The sequence below is a fragment of the Canis lupus genome, chromosome X, assembly GCF_048164855.1.
Source record: "Canis lupus baileyi chromosome X, mCanLup2.hap1, whole genome shotgun sequence".
Lineage (NCBI taxonomy): Eukaryota > Metazoa > Chordata > Mammalia > Carnivora > Canidae > Canis > Canis lupus.
Genome location: NC_132876.1, coordinates 99764611 through 99783684, shown reverse-complemented (window position 1 = coordinate 99783684; position 19074 = coordinate 99764611).

Below are 19074 nucleotides of genomic sequence, written 5' to 3'. Positions count from 1 at the left end.
TGGAACTACAACTCTTCCCTCAAAGACCTCCCCAACTTTGTTTGGGCAGAACAGTGTGACATGGGAAGGCACCATTATAAATAAAAATAATAATAATAAAACTTCATAAAGCTTTACTTATTTTAAGTTAAAAATAAGCATTAATAGAATTTCTAATATTTTCTACTGATTTCAATGGATTATGTTGTTGCAAGTTGAACCACATGAAATCGGGATCCCGGGTGGCGCAGCGGTTTGGCGCCTGCCTTTGGCCCAGGGCGCGATCCTGGAGACACGGGATCGAATCCCACATCGGGCTCCCGGTGCATGGAGCCTGCTTCTCCCTCTGCCTGTGTCTCTGCCTCATTCTCTCTGTCTCTGTGACTATCACAAATAAAAATTAAAAAAAAAAACATTATGAACCACATGAAATCATAACTTTGGTGTAAACATGATCAAATATTGGCAATTTCATACAGTTTGGTTTAATTCATCTCATTTCAGGGGATCCTTGGGTGACTCAGCGGTTTAGTGCCTGCCTTCGGCCCAGGGCGTGATCCTGGAGTCCTGGGATCGAATCCCACATCAGGTTCCCTGCATGGAGCCTGCTTCTCCCTCTGCCTGTATCTCTGCCTCTCTCTCTCTCTCTCTCTCTCTGTCTCTCATGAATAAATAAGCAAAATCTTTTTAAAAAATAATTCATCCCATTTCAGAGGCCGTTGTTATAGCCAAAAGAGCATACAGTTGGGGAGACAGAAATTTGATTCCACCATTTAGCTCTTCCTGGGTTTTTGAGACATTGCTTTGCACTTCTGAACCTTTGGAATATTGTGAGATTTAAACAATGTGACTTTCCTAAAATGATTACCAAATCCTGGCATGGCAGGAAATCACTTGAGCACAATGCTTAAGAAGGTGGCCCAGGCATCAGTCAGCTGTGGGATGACGCTCTGATTCTGTCATTTACTAGATGAGTCAACTTGGTAAAATTCCCTAAACTTTCTGTGCCTCAGTTTCCTCATCCATGAGACAGGGATTAAAAGTAATACCTAGGCTACAGTGCTGCAATAGGACTGTTTTGATAAAATGCTTAGAAAGTGCCTGGCACATAGTAAGTGAATAGGTATTCACTTTTTATTATGGCAAGATATCATTAAAAATTAACAGCTTCCCTCCACCCTCTTCAAGTGGACACAATCAAGAAATGCAAGCAGAAGCAAAACTAATGCAAATGAGAATCATTCACCTAGAAGCCAATAACGTTATAGAAAAGAACAGACATCTGCAATTTCAATCTTGATGGACAAAAGGTTCATATTCATAAGACAGCAGAAGAATATGAAGGTAAAACTGATTTGTTAATGTAGGAGATGGCCATGCAGAAGAAGAGTGGAAATGACCTTAAGCAATTCTTCTTGCATCAGGTGGAAAGTGGAGCAGCTGCTTTAGTTCCTTGCAGTTTTTCAGTAAAGCACTTCACTTTGCCAGTGTAAAAATTTGGTGCATTGAATTGCTGAAATCCTCTATATTCTTTCTCCACATGGCTTCTGCTCCAAGGAAAATGTGGCATAAGGGGCTCACAGCTAGAGTTACTATCAAAAGCTAGGCAAGCAGAGAAATATTCATGCTCCTATAGGATGCTGCAATTATGGAATACAGTAGCAACTTTAGGCCAAATGTTGAATCCTACAAGGATCGATTTGAAACATTTGCCCCGACTTTGTCTTATGCCACATATATTTTGCAGTTCTATAGCTTTTCTAACAGAGGCTCACGTTTTCTTGGTTCATACCACCTTTAGTTTCTCAGTAATTTTTTATGGCTCCCTAAGCCAAAACAAATAACCGATCATCCTGTTTTTCAAGTAGTTAGGTCCAAACAACTTAATGAGTATTTATATACTAACAATTTCATAGCTGTTTGAAATGATATCTGTTATACTTTGTAATACTTATACATGTAAAACCTTAACTTTAAATAATCACAATTATTTACCAATGGGATATATGTACCTGTTGGGCACTGTACGTCTCAAACATGGGAATCAGATTGGACACTGCAGCTCTCATTTCTTGTCCCACATTTATTTTTGCACAGCATCTGCTTTTCATCACAACTACCAGAATGCCAACTTTGCCAAGATGGAACATCATCAAAATGAATATAACTCACCCAGTATCCCACAAGTGTCATTGAGTTTATCTTGAAAATTTAAACTTTGCTATGATGTTCCCGTAAGTTTGCTGTGGTGCCTATGAAACCTTGGCACACAGTTTGGGAACCACAGCCCTATACCACTTCCTATATATTTGAAGTTATTTCAAATATGTCTTCATTAGGCAGATTGCTGTGTAGATCTAAATAGTACTTCCTACCTTTCAGAGTTTTTTATTGAGCAGGAGGCTGGATGATGGCATTTGAATAAGTAAATGTAAGGAGTTACATCATCATAAAATATTTATTGAAACTTATTGAATGTAAAGGATGATGAGGGAGGCAAACAGAATTATATGTTCCTCAACACGTTTATTTGACTAAATAGTTTATAAATATGTGATCTGATTATATCATTTTCTCAGTGAACTTTGTTACCATCTTCCCTGTTTCTCTGCCATAGAGTCCTTCTTCACAGTTTGGCTTCCCTTTCTTTTTCCAGCTCATCCCCTGTCTCTTTCTGATGTAGCATCTCTCCCTCTGCTTCCCAGCTCCCCACACTCAGTTGTAGACAGATGAAAGACAGACATGGGACTTCACAAGGGGATTTGACTTTCCATGATTGTTAGTGCAGCAGGTTAAACAGTCTGTGTAAGGCAGTTATTTCTGGGTCTGGAGCTTGAAGTCTGTACAGAAGTCAATCAGAGTGAGGATATTGGGGAAACAAGGACAAGGTGGAATCTGTGAAACTGAGCTTGAACCAATGAGAACTCACCGGGACCTAGGTTGATCTCTCACTACCTCAAGCTTCCACCTTTGACAATGGGAGTGTCTTGCAAGAGAAGCTAGTCATCATCATCATCATGCAACTATTCATCTGGTCTGAAAGCCGGAGAAGTTGAAGGAGGGGAAGTTGGAAGAGCTCTGGTCCCAGCTAGTACCCTACACCAATCTTGACAACTAGCAGAAGTTTACATGAGCTGCAACAGGGTCTCATACTCTACAAGGAACTTTAAAGCATAAATCAAAGATGGCAGCTGCTTTAATTCTGCCTTCTAAATCTCACATGTATCTCTTGTAATCCACATTAACCTGGTCCTATGCAGAGAAGGAAATTCTGGGAAACATAGTTTTAACTTAGCTAAGTTAATACAATACCAATACACCACAGCCTTTAAGAGTACTTGTCTGACTGTGGTCAGTTGAAGTGCCTGCCTCTGCCCCTAGAATATGTGCTCCTGGAGGGCCTGGACCACATCTTACTTATAATGTGTGTCTTATGCTTTATGTAATACCTGACACATAATAGGAACTCACAGATTGTTTTCGAATTATGAAAAAAATGAATGAATGACCACATGAATGAATAGGAAAAGATGTCTGTCAGCATCAGAATACAATGTAAGTACTAAATATTTGGTCATATAACAAATTAATAAGCAAGAAGAAACTCTTGTTTTCAAAAGCAAATATTTAACGTACCTTATATAGCCTAATGCCGTCAAGATGAGGGGAATATATTTAGGTCTATCAAAATTTTATTATTTATATAGAACTTTCAAATTTACAAACCGTGTTTATAGAGATTATTTCATTTGATGACTTATTATTAGGTATAGCTGAGTCACCGCTTTTCTACATAATCACAGGGAAAATATTCTTAAAACAAGGCTTCATTAAATTATAAAAACAAAAATATTGATTTACTAGTTAAATACCAATTTTTTATTCATGTTTTTCCATTTTTTGTACATCATTTTTCAGAATCCAGTAGAACACAACTAACTGAAGATAAATAGTGCCAACCTATCTGTGTCTGCAATTCTTTTTATCACAACTTCTCTTGACATTAATTTAATGCTAGGTCCTCTTTTTCAGCCATGTTTTGGCCTGTTTCAAGCTCCAAAGTATCACTACACGACCATACCAAGGCATCATCATCCATAGCTTATACCTTCTATAAACGCATGGTTTATAGCCTACAGCAGGACACAGCCCCAACTCTATATACAACTGTATCCTTCATAGAGAGGCTTTAAGATTAAGTATCCAAAGTAAACTTATTCTGATCCTTATGGAATCAGAATCAGCACCTTGCCTTGCTGCCATTTCGGGTAAGATGCATGTCATGCCTCACTAATTATCACCAGAATATAAGTAACCTTTAGGTTTTACTATATGCTATTGATTCCTTAAAAAATAATAAAAAAATAAAAACAACAAAACACTTAATCCTTGACTTATGTCAGTACCTTAAGGTATGTGAAAACTTTAAATGATATGACAATCATATGAGATAAATGTCATTTTACTGTGAACGGACGAGCTATACCCTTGGTAACCATGGAATCTTTTTTTTTATTTCTCTAAAAGCCTATTGTATTTTTAATTCAATAAATCAGTCCTTCTAACCCCTGGACACTTTTCAGAATTCTTTGCAAGTAAACTTTTCTAAAAGTTTTACCTCTGAAAAAAAAAAAAGTTTTGTCCCTGCATCAGGAACTAAAGTTTAATGAGTGACAACTATGTGACACATATAGGTTATGAGGCAGTCTTTCTTATTCCCATTTACAGATGAGAACATTTAGATCAGAAATATTAAATATCTCCTGAAGACTGGATAGCTAATAAATTTCAAAGCCAAGATTTTAACTTAGGATTTTAACCAGTTAAAAATGACAAAGCTTTAACTCTATTATGTCTTCATGCTTCTCAATCTACTATTATTGTACAGTAGTTTCAGGATTTAGGGTAAATTTTAGAGAGGCAGAGCACTTCCTTTCCAGGTGTTTTGCATTATGCTCAGGCACAGTCATTATTCATTCATTCTTTGATTCGACAAGTATATATTGAGTGCCTAATATATACGAGTCATTTCTCAAGATACTAGAGACACAGTGATGAACAAGACAAACTTCCTCTCCTCATTGAGATTCCATTCTAGTTGGGAAAGACAGATATAAACACAGAAATAAAAAATAGAATATGGTGTCAGGTAACTAAAGAAAAATGTCTTAGGATTAAGGCATGCAAGGTGATGGATTTTAGGGGTCAAATTAGGCTTTATAAATAAGAAGGGCTGATGGAGGTGTCTATAAATATCAATACCAGGTCGAATACCAAGCTTCTTCAGTTATAGATAAAAAGGATATTCCAAACAATATACTCATCAGTGCCTACTTGCTTTAAAAATAGGAATTAATTGGTATAACTATGAAATAAATAATCATTGAGAAAGACAGGAAAAGAGTGAGATTTCAGAGCAATAATAATAATAATGTCTTTCAAGACTTATATTGACCTGTCAGTATTCTGCTTCCAGTATCATCTCAGATCATATTTAAGTGTAGGAACTCTGGCCTTCCAGGGTCAGAGATCCTCACTTTCTGACTTTACAGCTGTCTTTCCCATTGATCCTGTCCTAAAATATGATTCCCTTTTAAAAATTTAAAGACACTTTCTTTCTACTTCTGTTACAAATGACAGACTCCAAAAAAATGAGACACATTTTTATTTTCCTTTTTTCTTTCTATAACATTCTAAATATTAACACAGTGAACCACACATGAATTAAACATTATTTTCATCATGACTGGGTTTAAAAGGGATCAGCCAGAAAAAGAAAAACACAACCTTGACACTGTGGAGGAAATGAGATTGAAGACGATTCTTATTTTAATGTTGTTTACCAAGAAGGCAATATAGCAAAGTGATCAAAAGTCAAGTGAGTTCTAGAGTCAAAATACCTGTGTTCAAATCCCTGATCTGTTGGTGACTTGCTGTATGATTTGAGCGTATTACTAGACCTTTTGGATTTGGGGATTCCTTATGTGAAAGGGCATCAAGATTGTGCATGCCTCGTATGTTCATTTTAAAGAATAAGATAAAACTGTACTATTGGTATAGCACCAAGAACTTAACACACTATGGGTAGATATTAGGTAATACTGTTTCACCATTAATGAATAGATAGGCATAAAAACAAGGCATCTTAACCATTTCATCTGTAAAACTCCTTTGTAAATTTAAAAAATTTTAAACTGATCTTTAACTCACCTTTCCTGTGTTTCTGTGATTTCCCAGGAAAATTTAGGTGCCCTTTTCTTGTGCCCATAGCACTTATGTTCCTAATTATGAAGGGAAAAAAAGATGTGGAAGCAGCCCGAGTGTCCATCAACTAATGAATGCACAAAGAAGTGGCATGGAATATATATATATATATTCATTACTGAGCCATCAAAAAGAACAAAGCATGCCGTTTACAGCAACATGGATGGAGCTAGAGAGTATTCTGCTAAGTGAAATAAGTCAGTCAGACAGATACCATATGATTTCACTCATATGTGAAATTAAGGAAACAAAACAAATGAGCAAAGGGAAAAAGAGAAACCAAGAAACACTCTTACAAGCTGATGGGGACTAGAGAGGAGAGGGTGTGGGGGGAGACGGGTGAAACAGGTGATGGGGGTTAAGGAGAGCACTTATCATGATGAGCACCGAGTGATATATGGAAGTATTAAATCACTAAACTGGACACCTGAAACTGATATAACACTGTTAACTCAGTGAATTTTTTTAAATGAAAAAAAAATAAGTAGTTTTAGGAAGGGAAAAAAGCATCATAAATGGGTACAGGCAACTATCTCTCCATTGAGTAAGTCTTTGGTCTTAAGGAAAGTTTCCTGAATACAAACCCTAAGATAAAGATTAAGGTGCAACTGATTTACTTAGGAAGTGCTCCTGAGAGAAACTGGGAGGGACAATAGGGGGACCAGAATAGACAAAGCCAAACAAAGGTGCGATTTCAAGTGAAGCCCCCCCTGAGAGAGGGGCTGATACTGCAGGGAACTCTGGAGCATATTTCATAACTCCAAGTTAGTGGCTCCATAAGGTGAGGAAGGTAGGCTTTCATACTACCAGTCAGTCATTGGCTAAGGGGGTGGGATGTGATGTCACCATGCAGGTACTTCCAAATGTCTACAGGCAGTACTGTGATGATCTCACATGAAAGCTATTAAAGACAAAAGCACACAGAAAATGGGCCATAGGGGCACACAGATCAAGGACTGGAGGAGGAACCTAGGGGTTGCACCAGTAGTGTCTGACTCACAGTCCTTAATGAACTCCTACAGGTTTTTTTTTTTATCACATCATCAGGTTCAATAGATTTTATGAGCTAAATGCCTATAAGAGAACAGTAGCCACCATTTATGTATAAGCCATTCCTTGAAAAAGAGACATGCTCATACAGCACCAAGGTATGGCTGGCTAATTTATTGATGGACAGAAGACACTGACATCCAGGACTTCCAGTGTCTCCATTACTGACTACTGGAGCTCCTACTATTTTAGCGACTTTATTCCTCGCTCCCTACACTGCTGTATTGTTTGTGTTCCTGGCTCAGTGCCAAGGGAGGTTGGCCTCAGAAGTCCCTTTCTGTAGTAAATAGCACTCTAACGTATGGCAGTAACCAGAGTACCTTCTGGTCTCAGCCTGGAACAATGTTGACACACCCTGCACGAACCTCTAATGGCTGACGTCTCTGCTGCTGCTGCCAGGGCAGCTGCTACAGCCTAGAGTTATTGCCAGAGAGTGTCACAATCCTTAGGGAGACACATAGAGACTCCTCCTGCCCCACTGCAGCACCTTTCCAACCTCTAGGGCTGGTTTTATGGTAACCACTGTCTCTTCTGATCTATAGTAGCTTACACTGGGTTATAAATCTGGCTTCCTTCGACCCTAGTAACCGAAGACACCTAGATGGCCACTTGCCTCATCTTTTATTTGAAGACTCGCTGCCCAGTACTTCTGCCTAAATCATAATATCCATCCCACTTTAGCGATTCCACTCAGGAAAGAGAAATTGCCTTTGTCCTTTCTAATTAAAATTTTAAAAGCTCTGTCTCCTTTTCTGATGTTTCTGCCATTCTGCATGCAGTTGCGTCATCAATATCTCAGCGTACCAAAATCTGTCACCCATGCCTTCTGTTTCACAGTTGGAAGCTGTCTTATAAATAGAATATTTCTATTGTTAGAAAACATCCCAGAATTCAAAAAATTGTGTTTGAAATTCATAATTTTCATATAAAATGTATCTATTTTTTTAAAGTTTGGGCATATACTGCACAAGATCCAGTGATGATTTTTCCATTATACATCATTCTTTATTATAAAATTAGAGACCCCTGGTAACATATAGGAAGAAAAGAATTGTTCCACGATGGAAATTTCTTGCATAATTTAAAAAATGCTCAAAGTAAAAACCAAGACTCTAGTCAGAAACAAGTTTCCATAGATAGGTAGTAGGTAGGTAGGTAGATAATTTATAGCATCACTTATAATAATTTCTTTCTACTCTGTTGGTCATTTATTCTTTTATTCTACAATATTTATTGAGCTCTTACTACTGGAGTGGGTCCTGGGAATAAAAGATGATAAAGAAGTCAGAACTGCCTTTAAGGCATCATAATCTAGTAGGGAAGACAGACAGGAGAATAAATAATTCTAATATAATACTGAAGTTACCACAAACAAAGCAAAGGTGAGGAGTAAAAACACCAGACTTTTGCAGCAACTAACTTTGTCTTGAATTTGCATCATGCTCTGTTCAATTTATTAAACTAATGATTGATCTTGACTCAGCTCAGCCCACCCAGGCTGTGTCTGATTCTTTCTGCTTATGACTACCTTAGAATTCCTCACATAGTCCTGTATTTCTTTACTTGTCTATCTTCTTGACTCAGATGTGTGGTTTTTGAATATAGGATTTGCCTAATTGTCATTATATACAAAGTGTCCAATTTAATTTTGGGCACATATGGTTGCTTGTCAACAAATGTTTGTTGACCAAATGAATGAAGAAACTGAGCAATGAACAGAGAGGGAAGAATTTCTCTGAAACCTTTATATATACATTTATATTTAAACTACGAAGGATCACATACTGTCCAGCTAAAATTCTGAAACTCTAAGTGCAGTTAAATCACCTCATGTCATGGGCCCCAATTGTGTTTTTTGGTCCTAAGCTCGTGACCTCGCAAATTTGGCAAACCCATCTCCATCCCCTTTGCTAAATTAAAAGTCCTTAGGATCAGAAAATAGCTATACCTTCCAAAGAATTTTCTCAGTTGTACCAGAAAGAATGGAATATTTCCTATATCAAAAACTTGGGCTTTTAAACACTGGTTGGATCCAGTTCTGGTAATGTTTGGTTTTTTAAAAAATCATCTAGAAGGTAATTATTTGCTGTCCCTACAGTGCTGTTATATGTTGCTGCCTCAGCTCTTTGCAAGCAATTATGGCAAGTTTTAAAATCAAGTAGCAGTGCATGCAGGGGTGCAATTCTCCTGGTTCTCTACTGCAGTTTGAGTTCATGCCTTAGTATTGTTGGATTCATTGTTATGTGATTCTCATGGGCTAAGAAGTATTTAGGATTAGGAGTGTTCTGCTATCGACCATTAGGTATTCAAATATTTTTCCCTTTTTTGAAAATACAGACTAAAATTTCTGGCTGCATGTTAGAATTAACTCTAATAACCTAAGTATTCCCATTACAGAGGTTAGCTACACAGATAATCATCCTATCCCGCTAAGTTCCATAAACTATATTTGCCCCAAATGCCTCTTCACAAGGTTCTAGAAAAGTGTTAGTTTGGAAGACAGATGCTTTCCTGAAACTTTGCTTAATGACTCTGAAGGGGTCACTTAGGTTGAGAACACCCAGGTAACAGTCCTTTCCTTGTCCTCCAACGGAGTCAGAATGTAGGTTCCCAAAGTGTGGAGGTTCAATATTCTCAGCTGGAGACATACCTGCCTTGAGTTCATTCTTAAGAAGCCACTCCTGATAAACTCATATGGTAGGATCTAGCACATGGAGTAGAAATTCAGCTAACTTTTCCTTTCCTTATTCTCCTTTCACTTTGTTATTAAAATTTCCTAAAATTCCTTTTTAGTACTTTCGACTACTCTAGTTGACATACAATGGCACATTAGTTTCAGGCGTATGACATAGTGATTCAACAAGCCTGTGCATTACTCAGTGCTCATCACCTCCTTTCACTTCTCATTCCTTCATCCCTTCTCTCTTTCTCTGTAATCTTGGGCACCTCCATTTGATCCTGCCTCACTTACTGTTACTAGGCTCTTGCTTTCTGTGAAGAAGCCTGTTTGACTTCTTCAATGTTTGTTCTTGTTTTGCAGAAGAACTTAAAAATGCTCAAAACAGGTCTAACATTCTTAAGAAGTTAAATTTCATCATTCCCCTGGTGAAAGTGGCCTGCTGTGATCTTGTGGCCAAGCTACTAGGGTATCTCCTATAAAAGAGAGTCCAAAGTTAGTATAAATAACGGTAAGGAAATTCTGTCTATTCTGTCTATTCTTGTACTGAAACTAAAAGTCATGTAGGAGCAGCTAGTGTTCACACAGGAGTTTGAAATACAATTAATACCTGTCTTTTAAGAGTCTGCTAAGCATATATATTGAAATGTGTAGTTTATAATCTGTAAAACAGCCAATTGCTTTTCACAAGAAGAACTATAATCATATAAATGGAGATGAGTTGCTCACAGATAATATTCTCTGTTATCTTTTTGAGTAGAAACATAACACGTAACATGTTTACTAAAAGGGACCTAAGAGATAATTTAGTCATGCCCTCATTTGGTAAAGAAGGAAATTGTCTTCTAAGAGATCCTAGTATCTTTTCATGGCACCACAGCTGAACTATAAGAAGTGGAACTGGGACTCAGGACTCCTGATTCCTACTGTGCTCTTCTCCTATGACTCCCTTGACTCTTCAGAGAGGAATTTGCAGGCTACTTACTAAATTAAGGTTTCTTTCTTTTTAAAGATTTTATTAATTTACTCATGAGAGACGGAGAGAGGCAGAGACACAGGCAGAGGAAGAAGCAGGCTCCCCGTGGGGAGCCTCATGTAGGACTCAATCCCAGGACCCCAGGATCATGACCTGAGCCGAAGGCAGACACTTAGCCACTGAGCCGCCCAGGCGCCCCTAAATTAGGGTTTCTTATGCTGGGATCTTTGGAAGTGATTTGTAGATCTTCTTATCACGTCAGGTAACTTTCAGTGTGAATGAGATTTTCCTCTGGGGGGAGGACATCGCTTTCAAAAGACTCAGAATAGCCCATACACCCTCTACCCCAAAAATCGAGGTATAAAAACTTTTGAACTAAATAAATATTTGTTGTCTCTAAATATAAAAATCATGGATGAATGTTTCACTGCTGTATCCTCCTTATTTCTCCCACCTATCTATGTGTGATGTTAGTCTAGCATTGGCTCTAGTTCAGGCATCTGTAGAGAACGCAAAGGACCATAGAGTGAAAAAAAATTATTTCATATACCTTGAGCCTACATAATCAATCTGTTAAAACACATCTTCTTTTACACACTCTGCCTATATATGTGGCTTCCATTTGGTCACCACTTACCCCACTCACTGCCCCCCTAAATGCTTCCTGAATTATTAGAAGTCTAACTTATAAGTGTACTGTGTCATAGCAAGGCAGTTCTCTTAGGCACCTAAAGACCTCTTGGGAAAAAAAATAGTATAGGGGATCTTTTTGTTTGCATTTTTATTTATCCATCTTAATTCCTTTATTAGGGCACCTGGGTGGCTCAGTCAGCTGAGTGTGCCCTCAGCTCAGGACATGGTCCCAGGGTCCTGGGATCGAGCTCGCATGGGATTCTCTGCTCGGTGCGGAGCCTGCTTCTCCCTCTCCTTACACCTGCTGCTCCCCCTGCTTGTGCTTGCTTTCTCTCTCTCAAATAAATAAATAAATAAATAAAATCTTTTAAAATATTAAAAAATGAATTCCATTATTATATGTTGTTCATTCTTAAACAAGTAGCATGGTTGCCTTTTTCCACAATTTTCTTTTCTCAGCTAACATACTATTCTGTCTTCAGCAGGCTCTGACTTCTCTTTCTTCTCCCCCGTTAGTTCCAGATATCCCAAAATCCTTAGTTCTCAACCTTTTTTTATATGTAATACATTATACACATTCTCTCAGGGGGTTCATCCATTCTGAAATTTTAAATGTGTTCTCTCCACCAAGGAATCCCAAATCTGCCTCTCCAGCTCCTTTCCTAATGTCTTATATGTCCAACCAGTCAGATTTAAGCCCTGCTTTTATAGACTTTTTCATTAAATACAGGCCATCTCCATGTATCCTCAAAGGAATTGAATCTCATGTTTACAAATTGAAACTTCCTTGTACATTCCTTGGGTCTAACCATAGCACCAACTTTTTCATTCTCCAAATTGAGATATTCAAACTGTTTTTTGACCTCCCATTCTTTTTACATTGACAGCACCCAAGAACCATTTATTTTTTTCCCCACTGTATATCATTTGCTTTCATTACTTTATTTGATAAACAAATGATTTTTGAGACTCCACTGGGTGCCAGATGATTTTCTGGGTGCTATGGGGGAACCAAGATGAATGAGACTCTGTTTTAGCCCTCTAAGAAGTTTTTCTCTAACAAGGAGTATGAAGAAAATTTATAAATAGCCATAGGCAAGGCCTTAATAGCATTGGCGGTGGCTGCCCCTGGCTTAAGAATGCCTCAGTGAAGCCTTGCCATTATCGACGCTTGCCCAAATTCATACCCATGTTTGGATTTATTCAGATTTTACCATTCTTCACACCTTACTTTTTTATTTTCTTACACTTTCACTCATGGTCCTTCCAACTACATGACTTATCTGATTTTTTTCTCCCTTCAGGGCCTATTGTGTAGAAGGATATGACTTCATAATCCTGTTGATCCAGTGGAGTTTTTGGTGAACTCCGCCCTTTGGCAATCAGCATCAACCAGAGAATAACCTGGACATGCACTTTCCTACTTGAAAAGCTGTGTTTAATTAACTGGAGCTCCTTTTCTCCAACTCTCTTTGCCTTTGAAAAGCTGAGATCATTTACTGCTTCAGCTTTGGCTGTGTTTCTCTCCCTGGGGGAGGTCTGTCTTTTCTACTTAGACTAAGTATGACCTTCTAGGCCTCATAAGACACCTAAGTCACTTCTGAGTATCCTTCTCTTCCTGCCTGGAACACTTTGGTGAGCTATAAGCTGTGATAAAGTAATCCCTACACCTCAATTAATGAAAGATACATGACTGCCCAAAAAACAAAAAACTGGGCCCAGTGTTTGGTAGCCCAGCACAAGAAGGACAACTGCCAAAACCTTAGCACCCATCTGCAGTGATTTCTTGCTCTACCAACATCCATAGTCTATTTCATGAGTTATAATTGGGTGCTTGGCTTGCCTGAAATTCCTATACTACTATCATGAATGTTTTATACAGCATCCCATCCTATGTGTTAACTGCTATGTCACACCGTTGAGTGGAGAGAAGACAACAAATCACTCATGCCTGGTTTTTGAGCTTTTGCCAATTCCAGTTCTCAGGCAAAAGGCTGCCAAAGCAAAAACCTATTCTTAAAACCAGGCATATTTGTTTATATATCTTCTGCCATTAATTAATCCAGGAAAGAAACATTTTCACACTTTTTTTTAAACAAGAAATATATTTTATTGAACTCCTCTAGTATCTTATGAGAAAACAGTAGTTGAAATGTGATTTTGTTTATTTTAGGCTAACATTTTACAGATCATTTATAAATATACAACAAAAGAGAGGTAACAGCCGCACTCTTGGTTGGATCTTGTTTTTAACCTGAAAGGTTATCAAATTGACTAATGAAACAAAGGTGGTAAATATAATTATCTACCTTTGAAAGTACTCCTACTGGTCTCTGTGTTACTGATTTGCAATTTCATATTTTATATTCCAGGAAATCATGCCTTTCAGTTCTCTGTTTAAAAAACAGAAATTCAACATTCCTTCAAATATTCCTTCCTGTAACTGACAGTTGTGGGGGTGTGGTGTGGAGTGTTAGGTCACTGAGAAGAATTATAAGGGTATAGTGACATCTACAGGTAGCATGTATATTGTTAAAGAGGATGTAGTGATGATCAGTTGAGGAATGGACTGTTCTAACAAGCCTCTCTGCTTTATATTCATTCAAATACACCTTGCCTATAATAATCAGAAAAGATTAGACAATCATACTGGAATGGCTTATTTAAGAGATCTTGCTAAAATTAAAATCTCTGTAATAAAGGGGCTTTGCTTTACCTATTTTCTTATACCTACATTATCTTCATTTTTGAAATGGGAACAGCAATTTGACTGGCACTTCATATGGAAAATCTGTGTAAGGCATACATATATACTTGAAAAAAAGTAGTCACTGCGAATTTATGGAAGTCCCAGAGAAAGAATATGCCAATTAGAAGTTCAAAAAATCATTTTTGGTGCTCAGTGACAAAAAGCCAAAATACAACCATTCTATTACAGCTTAGGTTAACATTTAATATTTTATTGAAGTTCGATTTGCCAACATATAGTATAACACCCAGTGCTCATCCCGTCAAGTGCCCTCCTCAGTGCCCGTCACCCAGTCACCCCATCCCCCTGCCTGCCTCCCCTTCCACTACCCCTTGTTTACTTCCCAGAATTAGGAGTCTCTCATGTTTTGTCACCCTCTCTAATTGTTCCCACTCATTTTCACTCCTTTCCATTATGTTGGAAGTTATTCCTACATTTTCTTAATGACAGGAGTGGAAAGAACAGTAATAGTGTATGTTGGAGGTCAGACTGAATAATAAACTATGATCAAATCAGGCTCTTGAGCATGTTATTTTCCTATCTGGGTAAAAACAACAAATCAGAATAAGGAAAATAAATTTTAAGCTTCTTGTGGGGTGAAATTGTTATGACTTTTGTATTTCTCATGGTGGCTAGATATACATAGTGAATGATTGACCAACTAAAAAAATTATAAAGATATAAATTTGCTTTACAAAACTCTTTAATGTCTATTAATTTAGTAGAAAAGAATGAGAAATTTAAGCATAATTGATATTTAACAGATTTATCAGTATCCAGTTTGTGCAAACTACTACACAGACCTGTTTAAAGGTGGAAAAACCCAACTGCTTAAGTAGTTCTTACTACTCCTTCCTGTCTTCTTTTCCCTAAACTATTTCCAATATTAACATCTTAGGACAGATACCTTAAAAAGATATCTTTCCCCGACAATTTCAAGTGTTTTTCCATTTCTGTGCTATTATTTTGTAATCTAGGATATCTTTTCTTTCTCTGATATATAAATCCTACCCAGATCAAGTGTCCTCTTCTCTAAGTCTTTCATGGGTAAGTAAAAAAAATAGAGTTATTTCTTCTTTTTGAATTCTCAGAACACTCTCATATGTCACCTATCATCTTTTACCTTGATATTAAAATCATTTACGTATATATTTCAGCTCTCCTGAAATATCTGAGGGCAGGGAGAATTCTGGACAATTTTATTTATATGCATTGTATACTTTCGGTGCTCAGTAAATATTTGTTGAATTAATTAAGTAAAAGATTCATCCCATGGAAGTTGAATAACAGTTCAAGATTTAGAGGGTAAAATAGTATTTCCAAACATGAATTCACAAGGTCATTAGTTTGTCCTTGTGTTAAAGAGTCCATTTTATTCCTATTTTATTCCTAAAGACCTCCTCTTTTAACATAAATTAAATCTTAAACACAGTTTAAGATTTCAGCTATGTGCTTATCTGAGAAAGACAAATAGGGTTAAACACAGAGAGACTGCAGAGAGAAAGAAGCAGTAGAACAGTCTGCCTTCCCTCCTTTTGGCATGGGAAAAAATGGATGAATTTCCAGCAATCCCTTTCAAGATTACCTGGCTAGAGCAATATTTTGCTAATAGCCCAGTCAAGGAGGCTAGCTACTAGGAGGTGACACCTCATCAGCAAGAGGCCGTAGGATGTTCTGTTACATGGGGGCCTGTCCTGTCAGGGAATAGTAGCATAGTAGAGATAGAGAGGCTTCTTGGAGATCCATGAAGAATTTGCATGTGGTCCAATGAAAAAGTCAATGATTTGGGCACTGCCACACACATTGCATCTTCAGCCAGTCAACATTAAAGAAGCAAGGATAACTTCTGAGAAGCTAAGCTTTAAAGAGAGGAAAGATATGTCTCAGAGCCAGACCCTGCCTGCACCTCCCAGCTCAAATCCAACAGTCAAGACTGCCACTCAAACCTGACCTGAGGATAAGGGGAAAAGATGAGATTTAAAACAACTTTGAAATCGATGCTTTAACTTGAACTAAATTTTAGTAACCAAATATGGCCACAAGGCTATGGAATTTTCGTAAGATCATATTGCTGTACTGAAAAGGGAAACACAACAGTGCATGAGAGAAGACAGTGATTGGAAACACTGCAGCCACTTTAGATACCACCAAACTCAAACTCTTCCATAAACCATGTTACATTACTCAACAAAGGACTGTCATTTGCTAGAGCTGCTATAACAAAATACCAAAGATTGGGTCACTTAAATAACAGAAATGTATTTTCTCACAGTTTTAGAGGCTGGAAAGTCCAAGATTGAGGTTCTAGTAGGGTTCAGTTAATGCTGAGACATCTCAGGAATTCCTAAGTCCTCACATGGTGAAGAGAAAGGGATCTCTGGTGTTTCTTCATCTTTTATAAGGACACTAGTTCTATCAGATGAGAGCTCCACCCTTATGACCTCATTTGACTGTAATTACCTCCTTAGAGGGTTTATCTCTAATACAGGCACATGGGGGTTAGGGCTTCAACATATGAATTTTAGGGAGGCATAGTTCAGTCTGTAGTTAGGACCTCTTGACATGTGGCTTAACCGTTTAGAGATATAATAAGATGGAGAAAACCAGGCTAGGAAATAATTGTCTGTTCCATGCCAAGGTCAGAACACTGCAACTTCAAATGGAAGCAAGAACTTTTAGGCCTTCATTACATCTTGGTTGTTAGCAGAAGCCCACAGCTAGAGCCAGAATAGTAGGAAAACATTACATTGAAATTGAAGGATTTCTGGAGGTTCAGTGTAGACTAGCTTGAGAGTTAAAAACTCCAAGGGGGCCTATTTGCAGGAGCCTCCCCACCTTTTCCTCCAGGAAGCCCTACCAAATTCTCAGTGAAATCTCAGAAAAATCCCTTCACATTTTAGGGAGGGGGAAGCCACACTTCTAAAATTCCCCCAAAGCCCTCTGTTCTCCTTAATAAGGCCTTTCCTCAAGGAAAATTATTTTTCAGAACTTAATCAACTACAGTTTTACCAAAGCCAACTGACATGGGGAAAGGGACATACTCAACCCGACTCTCTCTAGCTTTCCGTATGGTGGAAAGGAAATACCCACTTAGGTTCACTAAAAGGCTAAGATCTAACCATAAAACTATAGAATGCTTCCCCTCCCCCCCACACCTTACCACCACATCAATAGGGCTTATGTATAATAAGGGGGATTACAGCTAAAAGAACTAGATGCCCCAGACAGGAAACAAGAAATGTTGAAGTGGATGTGGAGAAAGGGGGACCCTCTTGCACTGTTGGTGGGAATATGAACTGGTGCAGCCACTCTGGAAAACTGTGTGGAGGTTCCTCAAAGAGTTAAAAATAGACCTGCCCTATGACCCAGCAATTGCACTGTTGGGGATTTACCCCAAAGATACAGATGCAATGAAACGCCGGGACACCTGCACCCCGATGTTTATAGCAACAATGTCCACAATAGCCAAACTGTGGAAGGAGCCTCGGTGTCCATCGCCCCAGACCCTATTTAAAACATTGCTGGGAAAATCCAAAGGCAATCAGGGAGAAAAAACAAAGATACTAAAGGAAATTACAGCATCTGAGACCACAATTATAGCAAGCAGTAAACACAACCACAGTCTAACTCCTAGGAAGATAAACCTAAAACTCTCACTATCTCAGTTCCTTTTGCCTGGTATATCATGTTTAGCTTTCACAAAAAGTCTTGTAAGACAATCTGAATGAACAAAGTTAGCATAAGAACTAGACTCATAGATAGCAGAGGGTGTGGTATTATGAGATTGGGAATTTAAAATAATTATGATTAATATGCTAAGGCCTCTGATGGGAAAAGTAATGCAAGCAGAAGGATGGAAATTCTAAGAAAGAATCAAAAGAAAATTCTACAAATCAAAAACACCAATAGAAATGAAAAATGTCCTTCACGGATTTATTTATAGACTGTACCCAGCCAAGGAAAGAAGCAGTGAGCTTAAATAGAAACTTCTAAAACTGAAATACAAAGAGAAAAACAGAATGAAAAAGACTGAACAGAATATTCAAGAACTGTGGGACAATTACAAAAGGTATAGTATATATGTAATATCAGTATCAGTAGAGGAAAGAGGAACAGAAGAAATATGTGAAGTTTTAATGGCTGACAGTTTTCCAAAATTAAACACAGACACCAAACCACAGGTCCAGGAAGTACAGAGCAGAAGCAAGACAAATACCCAAAAATCTACATCTAGGCATATCCAAACTGTAGAAAACACAAAAAAAAAAAAAAAAAAGGAAAAGAAAAAAGAAAGAAAGAAAATCCTGAAGTAAGCCAGGGGGAAAAATGCCTTATCTATAGAAGATCAAGGATAAGAATTAAATTGGACTTCTGTTCAGAAACCATGCAAACAAAAAGCAAAGTGAAATATTTAGAGTATTGAAAAAAACAAACCACTAACCTAGAATTCTGTATCTAGAAAAAATCCTTCAAAAGTGAAGGAGAAATAAAGACTTTCTCAGACAAACAAAAATTGAGGAAATTTGTCACCAGTTGACCTGCTTGCAAGAAATGTTAAAAGTTCTTCACCATGGGGTCAGAAACCTGGATTTATACAAAGAAAGAAGGAATGTTAGAAAAGGAATAAATAAAAGTAAAATAAAGTCTTTTTTCTTATTTTTAATTGCTCTAACAGCTCATTTGTTCAAAATAATACTAGAACAGTGTTTTCAGTTATAAGTGACATGAATGACAGCTATGTAATAA